Source organism: Pinus tabuliformis, chromosome 3_2 (assembly GCF_031772625.1).
Source record: "Pinus tabuliformis cultivar Carrire ecotype Pingquan chromosome 3_2, CPIR1, whole genome shotgun sequence".
NCBI lineage: Eukaryota > Viridiplantae > Streptophyta > Pinopsida > Pinales > Pinaceae > Pinus > Pinus tabuliformis.
Window position 1 is genome coordinate 255640650 of NC_142302.1, and position 10794 is coordinate 255651443.

Genomic DNA, 10794 nt, shown 5'->3' on the forward strand with positions numbered 1-10794 from the left:
TATGCAATAATCACCATGAGGTGTGACATGGCACATTTGTTGTGTTGTTAAAGCAATGTAAATGGATGCCTTAGCTAAGATCATTATTCCAGTGAGAGGAAACCTTTCCAAGGGATTGATTGCTTGAGGTACTTAGGAAGCAAAGAAGGGGATGCTTGAACTTGGAATGCGGTTAACTATATAAAAGAAGAAATTAATCACTCGAGGGATTGATGAACTAGACAATGGGATGTGGTAACTTTAAAGTTTAACTGGTTTTCATATAATCATGTACATACCAATTAGGATCAAGAATGTATTCGGTGTGTCTAGAAAGCAATCAACTAAAATTGTTTCCTGAAGGAGGACTAAGCAAAGTGGATGACATGGATGGACATTGGAGTCATATTGAGCTCTGAAAGCGAGTAATTCAGTAGGTCAAGGTGCAATGGATTCCCTTTGGACCAGATGAAGCCACCTGGGAGATGGATGAGCAAATAAGGGTGATACACCCATATTTTATTTGCTTAGTATGTGGATGTAAGAACTGTTTATAAAGTTCAATTTTGTTTTAGCATTTTTGTTTCTAAGAACACTAAGGACAATGTTCCCCTTAAGGGGATGGGATTTGTAACACCCTTGGTATACTCCCCTTGGTTTTTGTAATGTAATTATACTTTAATTATAAATTATTATAAATTTATTTGAATGTACAAAAGACTGGGACCATAGATCCATGATCTGAGGGGGGAAATGAAGAAGAACCTGAGTGGTGTTAGTTAGCACCACTGCTTAATCTAATGTGCAGCTAGAAAGAAATATATTGAAGAATGTTCCATGAGGAACATGAACATACTCACAAGAAAAAGGATCAAAAGGAATTCAAACAACAACAAAAAAAGGGCTCTCTCTATTTTCTTTTATGAAAGAAATTGCATGAAGGAAAAAAATGGATTTTTGGGTTCACAAACCACCTGTAGAAAACATTTCCATACTCCTAGTGATGAGCATGATTTCCAGTTGAGTTTTCTTGAAGGATCCCCTTGTATGATGGATCTAGCTAGGACGTGACTGCTGCAGGAAATACATGTTACAGCAAGTCTAAGGCTGGGTGGAAAATCAAAGTCTCACCATTAGTTTCAACCATTGTTAGGTCTCATATAAATGTTATTAATTGTGAGCTATAAATATAATGATTAATTCTTTATTACAATGTATAACTCTGTGATCATTTTTCCTTGTTGTAAGAAACTGTTGCATGGAATCAATAGGCAAAATTCCTTGACTATTATGTGGATTATATTGAAATTCTACCTTGTGTTCATAAGAAAAATGTCTTTTTAAATGTGAAAGTTAATATGTTTCATGTCGATATACAAGGATCTGTGATTACACTTGCTCACTTGTTTGCTATAACTTTGCTTCTAGGAGATTCTAGAAGCTTAAATTTGGACCATGGTGTGGGGAAATATTGTTGATCCTATGGTCCAGTTTTCAAATCTTGGGTTCTGAAATTTTAAGAAATATGATTAGAGGAGGTCGGGATTCGTATATGCATCTTTAAACAGGTGATGTTGACATTACTACTGTAAATTTTCTTCTATGAGATTCCAAAAGCTTAAAGCTTAAACATGTACCATGTCCAACTTTTAGATCTTGGGTTGTGATATTTTAGGATATATGATTTAAGGATTCAAGCTTCTTGAATGCTCATAAAATCATGCTTCAAAATGGTCATGTTGGCATTTCTTTTCTTTTGGAGGTTTTAGAAGTTGAAACCTAGACCATAGTGAGGGGAAATATCGTTGATCATTTGGTCCAACTTCAATATCTTGAGTAGTAATATTTTAGAATATATGATTAAAGGAATTCAAGATTCCTAAATCCTCCTAAAAATGTGTTTCGAACCAATCATGTTAGCATTTTTTATATAACTTTTCATCTAAGATGTTCCAGAGGTTGAAACTTAAACCATAGTGAAGGAAACTCCCACTAATCATCTGGTTTAGTTTTAGAACTTGGATTCCTATAATCTAGGAGATATGCCCTAAATAGTTTGCTAAATAATAAAAAAATTCCTACTTGCATAATAAAAAAATTGAAGAAATGTGGTAGAGGTTTTTTATTACAATTTGAATACAAACTATTTTATAAAATACCTCAAACACAAAAATCAAAACTTGCATGATTAGGTGGTATGTTTCAGTTACTAAGCTACAAGTGGAATCAGAGCAATGATTATGATTTGATTTCATATGAAATGTTTGACAAAATGTATACAAGGAAAATACTACTCAATTGGTTGCGTACAAAGGATTTTAGGAAAGGTTTACATGTAAAATGTTTGACAAAATTTATGAGAGATTAAAAATATGTTTTTACAAGTGTGGTTAGGATAAATTTAATAAGGATATGTGACAAAGTGGTATTAGAGCTTATTGTTAAGCTAGTAAAAGGAAGAAAAAAACATTGGGCACCCCATAACCTTTGTAAGACATTGAGGGAAATGGATATGTTACGGTGATGATGTGATACATTGTAAAATTTGAGTGATCTACTACTGATGAAATACCCAAAGCCCTATTTCTACCCACCTAATCCAATAAAATGGTATCCTTTATAAATAATGGTACTAATGATGGATGTTACATGGTATGTGAAAGTGTCCATAAAATATTTTATTAAAATACTTGTCAAATTACCTATCATTATGCCTAATAAACATCTTATGATATATATTAATATTTATGACTAGATCTATTAAATCATAGTGCAAAATTTCATAAAATATATTAATTTGAAAAAATAACACCCACATCAAAAATAGTGTTCACTCTTATAAAAATACCAACTAAAACCCCATATAAAAAATATTCAAAATATTCAATAATAATAATAACATCAGAAAGAAATCCCTTAACATAATTATTAATAAAATTCAACAATAATTACAATAATTGACTTATATTAAACTCACAACCTTTAATCCTTTAATATAAAAATCTCTTAGTGTATCAAACCTTACTAAGAAAAGCAAGTATTACGTATATTGAAAATATATCATATTTACCATAATTACATTTATTCATTAACCACCCACCCCTAAACCAATAATATAATACTATTTATTCACCTATCCATTAACCACCAACCCCTAAACCAACAATATAATACTATTTATTCACTAGTCCATATAAAAGGGGGAAATCACATTAAATGACATCCTAAGAGTAAAGGTGGAGCCCAAATGCCTCATAACTTACTAAAAGTAGAGACCATGTAAGATTCCATGAATGTGAGGTAAAATTTATGCAAAACGACCGATAACATTGGATTACAATGATTGAAATGAAAAGTACCTTAAAATTTTATTTTTTAAATGAATATTAACATATTTATTTTAACACAATATACTAATATTAATATTCATTAAATACTAATATATATTAAAAATAAATAGTTCACATACTAATCTAAAATTAATAATATTATACTAATATTTATCAATTATTAAATAGTAAATATTTATAATAATGATTACTATCTTAGTTATTAATATTAATTATTAAGATTTTTATTAAAATTAAACACTTCTACTATCATCATTCAAGAAGTCTTGATAATGGATCCCGATTGGGATTTGAAATGTTGACAGAAAATGGTTTTTACTGTGGATTCTCCGGTAACTAAGTCAAAAGATATAAACACAGATATCTTAAATCTAGAAGTTGTGATTCCTTTATTAAAATACTAACAAAATTCTTCTTTTTTTTAAATATGTATTTTTTTCAAAAAATTTAAAGATTTTAATTATTAAATTAAAAAAAAATCATATTAATAAATATAATTGATATACTTTAATTAGCGTATGTTTTTTAATAAGTTGTGATTCCTTTATCAAATATTATTATATTAATATATAATTTATAATATATTAATATTATTATATTAATGTTATTAAATTGATATTATAATATAAATATTACTTAATATATAATTATAACAATAGTATTAGGTTTTAGAAATGGGTTTTAGTTTTAATATAAGTAAGGATAAGTTAAGTATTCAATTAAGTGAGTAAGTTTCAATTAGCAATGAAACCCTATAGTAAATCTTAATATTAAACCTAATTTTATAAGCTCAATATTAAAACCTAATATTAACCCAATATTATAAACTCAATATTAAACCCTAATATTAAACCTAATATTATAAACCCTAATATTAAGCCCAATATTATTTACATAATATTAAACCATAATTTTGTTTGCAAAGTTGAATAATTGCAATGTAATACTAGGAACATTGCAACAATGACTATCAAATTAATTGTCACATTAGTGCGATGTCACGATGTGACGTTGGATAGATTTTTATACCATTCCATCATCAAAATATCAAACCCTAATATTAAACCTCATATTATAAACTCTAACGTTAAAGCTAATATTATAAGCCCTAATATTATAAACTCAGTATTAAACTTCAATATTATAAACCCAACATTTAAAACCCTAATATTAAACTCAATATCATAAACCCAAATATTAAACCCAATATTATAAACCCTAATATTAAAGCCAATATTATAAAGCAAAATATTAAACTCGATTATAAATTGTAATATTATAAACCATAATTTTGTAATGTTGCAATGTGATATTAAATAAATTGTGGTGTAATGTAACAATGCAACAATGATTCTCATGTTAATTGTCACATTATAACAATTTTTGTTACATTGGATAGATTCAAGTACCATTCTAATGTCACAATATTAAACCCTAATATTAAATGAAATATTATAAATCCTAACATTATAAAACTCAATATTATAAACCTAATATTATAAACCTTAATATTAAACGCAATATTATAAACCCTAATTTTAAATCCAATATTATAAACCCAATCTTAAACCCTAATATTAAATACAATGTTATAAACTCTAATATTATAAATCTCATTATTAAGCCCAAAATTATAAACCCTAATAATAAACCCAATATTAAACCCTAATACTATAAGTTGAATATTTAAAACCAAATATTAGAAACCCTGATATTAAACCCAATACTAAATGTAATATTATAAACCAAATATTAAACCCCAATATTAAACCCAATATTAAACCTTAATATTAAACTAAATATTATAAAGTTTTACACTAACCCAATATTACAAATTGTAATTTTAAATCCAATATTATAAATTGTAATAATAAACAAAATTTTAAACCCTAATATTAAAGTCTAATAATAAACTCAGTATTATAAACCCTAATATTAAACCCAATATGATAAACCTTAATATTAAACTCTAACTTTTTAATGCATCAATGCAATGTTGAATAAATTGTAATGTAATGTAACATTGCAACAATGATTGACACGTTGATTGTCACATTGCGACAATGTTTATCACAATGAAATTTTGGATAGTTTTTTGTACTATTCCAACTTCAAAACATTGAACCCTAATATCAAACCTAGTAAGATAAACCCTAATATTAAAAAACCTATATCATGAACTCAATCTTATAATATCATCATGGCCAACTATTTAAACAATGACTATCAAGGTTGAATTTGTTTGACTATGTTCACTAATGTGGTTGATAATGTTTGACTATTAATATTAGTCAATAATAATGATTGGAGATTGTGTTTCACTGAAGATTGGTTTTGACTATTAAACATAGTTGAACATACTCAAAAACATTAGTAAATGTGTTTGTCTAATTTTTTAATGTCGTAATGTGATGTTGAGTAAATTGCAATGTAATGTAACATTGCGACAACCATTGTCACATTGCAACAATATTTGTCACAATTCAACGCTGGATAGATTTATATATCTTTTTGACATCACGACATGTTTGGTTATTAAAACCCTCATATTAAAATTCAATATTAAAACCATAATATTAAAATTGAATACTAAAACTTTATATTATAACCCAATAGTAAAACCCTAATATTAAAACTCAATGTTAAAACTCTAATATTGACTATGTGTGTCCATGGTAAACATAGGGTTAACTAAGTTTGATCATGATTAACTATTTAAACTCATGGTCATGATCATGGTCTTGTTTGATTATTAAAACATAATATTAAAATCAAATATTAAGACCCTATACTATAACCCAATACTAAAATCCCATTATTGACTATGGGAGTCCATGTTAAACATAGGGTTAACCAATTTTGATGATGGTCAACTATTTAAACTCTTGATAGTGACTGACCAAGGATGATCTTAGTTGACAAAGGTTGGAAATGTTTAATTTTGGTCAACCATGGTTGACTACATTTTAATATTGTTGACCATGGTTAGACTATAGTTGACCATGTGTGACTATTGTTAAAGAACACTGACTATGATTTAGTTATTGTTAACTATTCATTAACTATGGTTGACAATGGTTAATTATGGTTTCCAATGTTCACCCTATTTAAACGTCGCTGACTATGTTTTGATTATAAGTGACTATGCTTAACAATTGTTTGACTATGGATGACCATGGTTGACTATAGTTGTCCATATTTACCTTGTTTAACAATTGTTGGCCATATTGAGCATGCATTTACCATCATTTTCAAAGGTAATTATGGTTGGCCAAAGATAACCCTGATTGACCATGGTTAACCTAGGCTACCTGTGGTTGAACATGATTGACCATAGAAAATGGTCAACCATGGAGAGTAGAGTCAACTATGGTTGACTATGGTTCTCCAAGGTGACCATAGTTAACTATGGTCAATTATAGTTAATCATAATCAACCATAGTGATGATAGTTAATCATAGTTTAATTTGGTTAAACTATGGTTAACCACATGTCCCTATTCACATAATATTATGATTTATAATATTGGTGTTTATAATATTAAGGCTTAAAGTATTTGGTTTAATGTTGGATTTAATATTAGAACTCATAATATTATATTTATAATATTAAGATTTATATTATTAAATTTAATATTAAGTTTTATAACATTAGATTTATAACCTAAAATGTTTAATATATAGAATTTATAATATCAAAATTTAATATTATACATGCAATAAATTTTACCTTCATATTAAAATTCATCATACTTCTTTTCAAATGACACCACATTAAAAGCAAGTGTGTTAATGTTTGGTGGTTAAACTTAATTATAAAAAAAAAAAAAAAAATCATTTTTTAAATTAAGTATATTTCTTCCTCATTAATTTCTTTTAAATTAACTCTATATGTATTTTAAAAAATAAACAAAGTTCAAATAGTTTAAATTACATGACTACTAATAAACTCTTTTTACGCTAAAATATTTGTAATTTTTTAGTTAGCCCATTCCTCGGGTGCCTTGGGGCCATCACAAGGACGGTTTAAAGTTGAAAGTTGTTTTAAAATAACTCTATATGTGTGCCATTGTTAATAGAAAATAGTCTAAATAATTAAACAAAATTCAAATAGTTTAAATTACGAGACTCTTAATAAAAAAATTGATGTTGGGATGTTTATAACTTATCAGTTAGTCCATTCCTTAGGTGCCTTAGGGCCATCATAGAGACTGCTAACAATAATCATTATCAGTTATCAAAATATTAAGACAAGATTTGGTTGATTTCCTTTTTGTTTGTATTTGACCTAAAGAGGTTGGGGCCACCGCTCATGTTGGCAACGCATTTGAATGGGAATTTGAAACTCAAAACCTTATTTTAACGAGAAAATGTTTATCCTCGACCTATTTAAATTTATTCGCCTTTTATAATACTAATAAAATGTCCCCGCTTAATAAAACAATGCATCTATAAATTAAAGAATTAGAACCAATATGACATGCGATTATATGGAATAAAATCATTGAAACGAGAATAAGAAAACCTACCAAAATATAACTTCTGATGATTTATCTAATTAGATTAAACTTAATGGTGCTAAATGTGAAATACCGAATTTAAAGGAATGCTAAAAAAATTGCGTTGCATGGTTTCCCAAACAATTCAAGGAATCAAATAGAGTGATGTTAAAAATATTGTATGTTCTATAGCTATGTCTCGTCTCGACAAAATTGAAGCACTAGCTTTACAAATATAAAAGAAAGCTTGGAATTATTACATGCGGCCGTTCATTTGTAGTCTCCATGTGGTCGAAAAGAGTCCATCGAATAACATGGCTTGGCTGACCAACATAGATAACTCTATATTATTCTTTATCAATAAACTTAGCATAAAGGAAATCCTCTTTTAAACTTATAAAAATTATTTCAATTAATAAAAAAATCTCAAGGACGTAGGGGAATAACACAATTATAAATTATTGAGAAGTATTTTTTTATGGATCAAATCTATTTAATTCTGGATTTATCATGCGTATGTGTCAAGAGGGATCAAATCCCTCGAGGTGTAAAATTTTTTTTTGGAGTGTAAAATTTGAGGAAAGGTTTGTACTTTGAGAGATTTGATCCCTCTCGGCGTATGATAGATCCAGATTTAGATGGATCTAGGCTAGTTCCAACTAAGAGAAGCAAAATCATATTTTTAAATTATCATTCTTATGTATATCTTTGAGATAAACTTCATACTTTGAAATTTACATTATGTTTTCTTTGCTTAACATGCCTATATAATTATGTTATTTAATTAAGTATATGTTGCTTGCCTTGAATGGTTTGTAATCTGTGTTTGGATGTTTTGAGTGGTTTGTGTGTGTCAGTGTTTGGATGCTTTAAGTAGTTTGTGTGTTTATGTGTTTGGATTTGTGTGGCCATATTAGTAAATGTAGTTGATATACTGCTAAGGCATCAATTTCCATCAACAACTTTTATACATGTAAACACGTATAAACACATATACATTGAGATTAATACATCTAGTTCAAGCAATCAAATATAATTAGACATCAACATTTACACTGAAATCAATGGATTTAGTGCAAGAAATCAAACAGAATTAGAAAACATCTACATTAAAATCAATGCATCTAGTGCAATCAATCAAATATCATTAGAAATCAACATGTACATGGAAATATGTGCATCCAGTACAAGCAATCAAATAGAATTATAAATCACCATCTACAATGAAATCAATGCATCTAGTGCAAGCAGTCAAATAGGATTATGGATAACCATCTACACTGAAATCAATGCATCTAGTGCAAGCAATCAAATAGAATTAAAGAACATCTACACTAAAATCAATGCATCTAGTGCAAGCAAACAAAGAGGATTAGAAATGAACATCTACACTGAAATTAATGCATCTAGTGCAAACAATCAAATATCATTAGAAATCAACATCTACACTGAAATCAATGCATCTAGTGCAAGCAATAAAATAGGATTAAAATCACCATGTATGTTGAAATCAATGAATCTAGTGCAAGAAATATTCTTTCCTCTCTCCCCCCTCCATATATATCCATATCTTCCTTCTTTGTCTCTTTATCTCACACCAAACATAAATTCACTCTCTTGTTTCTCCCTTGTCACTCCATCTCTATGTCTATGTATTTCTTCTTCCCTCCCTCTCTCCCCTTCCAACTCCATCTCTTTGTCCCTCCCTCTCTCCTCCTCTCTTTTGTCCTTCCTCTCTATCTCTTTCTCTCTCCTTGTCTCTCTCTCTCTCTCTCTCTCCTCTCTCTCTCTCTCTCTTCCCTCCAACCTTGTCACTTTCTCCCTCCCTCTCTCCTTCTCTCTCTCCTCCTTTCTCCCCCTCCATCTTTGTGACTCCCTCTCTCTCCTTAGCCTTCTCTCCCTCTCTCACTCCTCTCCTTCTCTCTCTCTTTCATTCCTCCTCTCCCCGCTAATTTAGGATATCTCATTCATTGCAAGCAATCAAATAGGATTAGAAATCACCATCTACACTGAAATTAATGCATCTAGTGCAAGAATTATTCTTCCCTCTCTCCCCCCTCCATCTATATCTATATCTCCCTTCATCTCTCCTTCTTTGTCTCTCTATCTCACCCCCCAAATACACACGCTTTCTCTCTCCTTATTTATCTATCTACCCCTCTCTCAATCTCTGTTTTCTTCCCTCTCTTGACCTTCCATCTATATCTCAATCTCCTTTTGTATCTCTTTTGTCTTTCTATATACCCCCAAAAACATACAAACTCTTTCTCCATATATATCTATCTCTCCCTCCCTCTTCTTCTCCCTCACTCTCTCTCTCTTCCCCCTCTCTCCCTCTCTCCCCCATTCTATCTCTCTTCCCTCCTACTATCCTCTCTCCCTCTCTCTCCATCTCATTTATCACTCTCTCTCACTCTCTCCACATTTATCTCTATGTGTCTTTCTTCTTACCTACCTCTCTCTCTCTCTCCCTTCCTCTCTCCTTCTCCCTCTCACATCCTTGCTCTCTTCCTTCCTCTCTCCCCCTTTCTCTCCCACCTTCCTCTATCTCTCCCCCTCAACTCTCTCTCTCTCTCTCTTCACCATCCAACTTTGTCACTATCTCCCTCCCTCTTTTTTCTCTCTACTTCTCCCCCCGCCCCCCTCTCTCCATGTCCCCTTATTTGTCTCTCTATCTCACCCCCAAGCATAAACACTCTCTCTCCATCTCTTCCTTTTCACTCCCCCTCTCTCTCCAATTTTCTCTTTGTGTGTCTTTCTTCTTCCCTCCCTTTTTCTCCTTCCAATCCATCTCTCTATCCCTCCCTCTCTCCTCCTCTCTCACTCCCTCTATCTCTCCTCTCTATCAATCTATGTCGATGTTCTTCCCTCCTATATTTTATTTAGAATTTATATATATATATATATATATATATATAAAGTTATTAGGTTGAATAATATTAATATTATAATATATTAAAATTAATA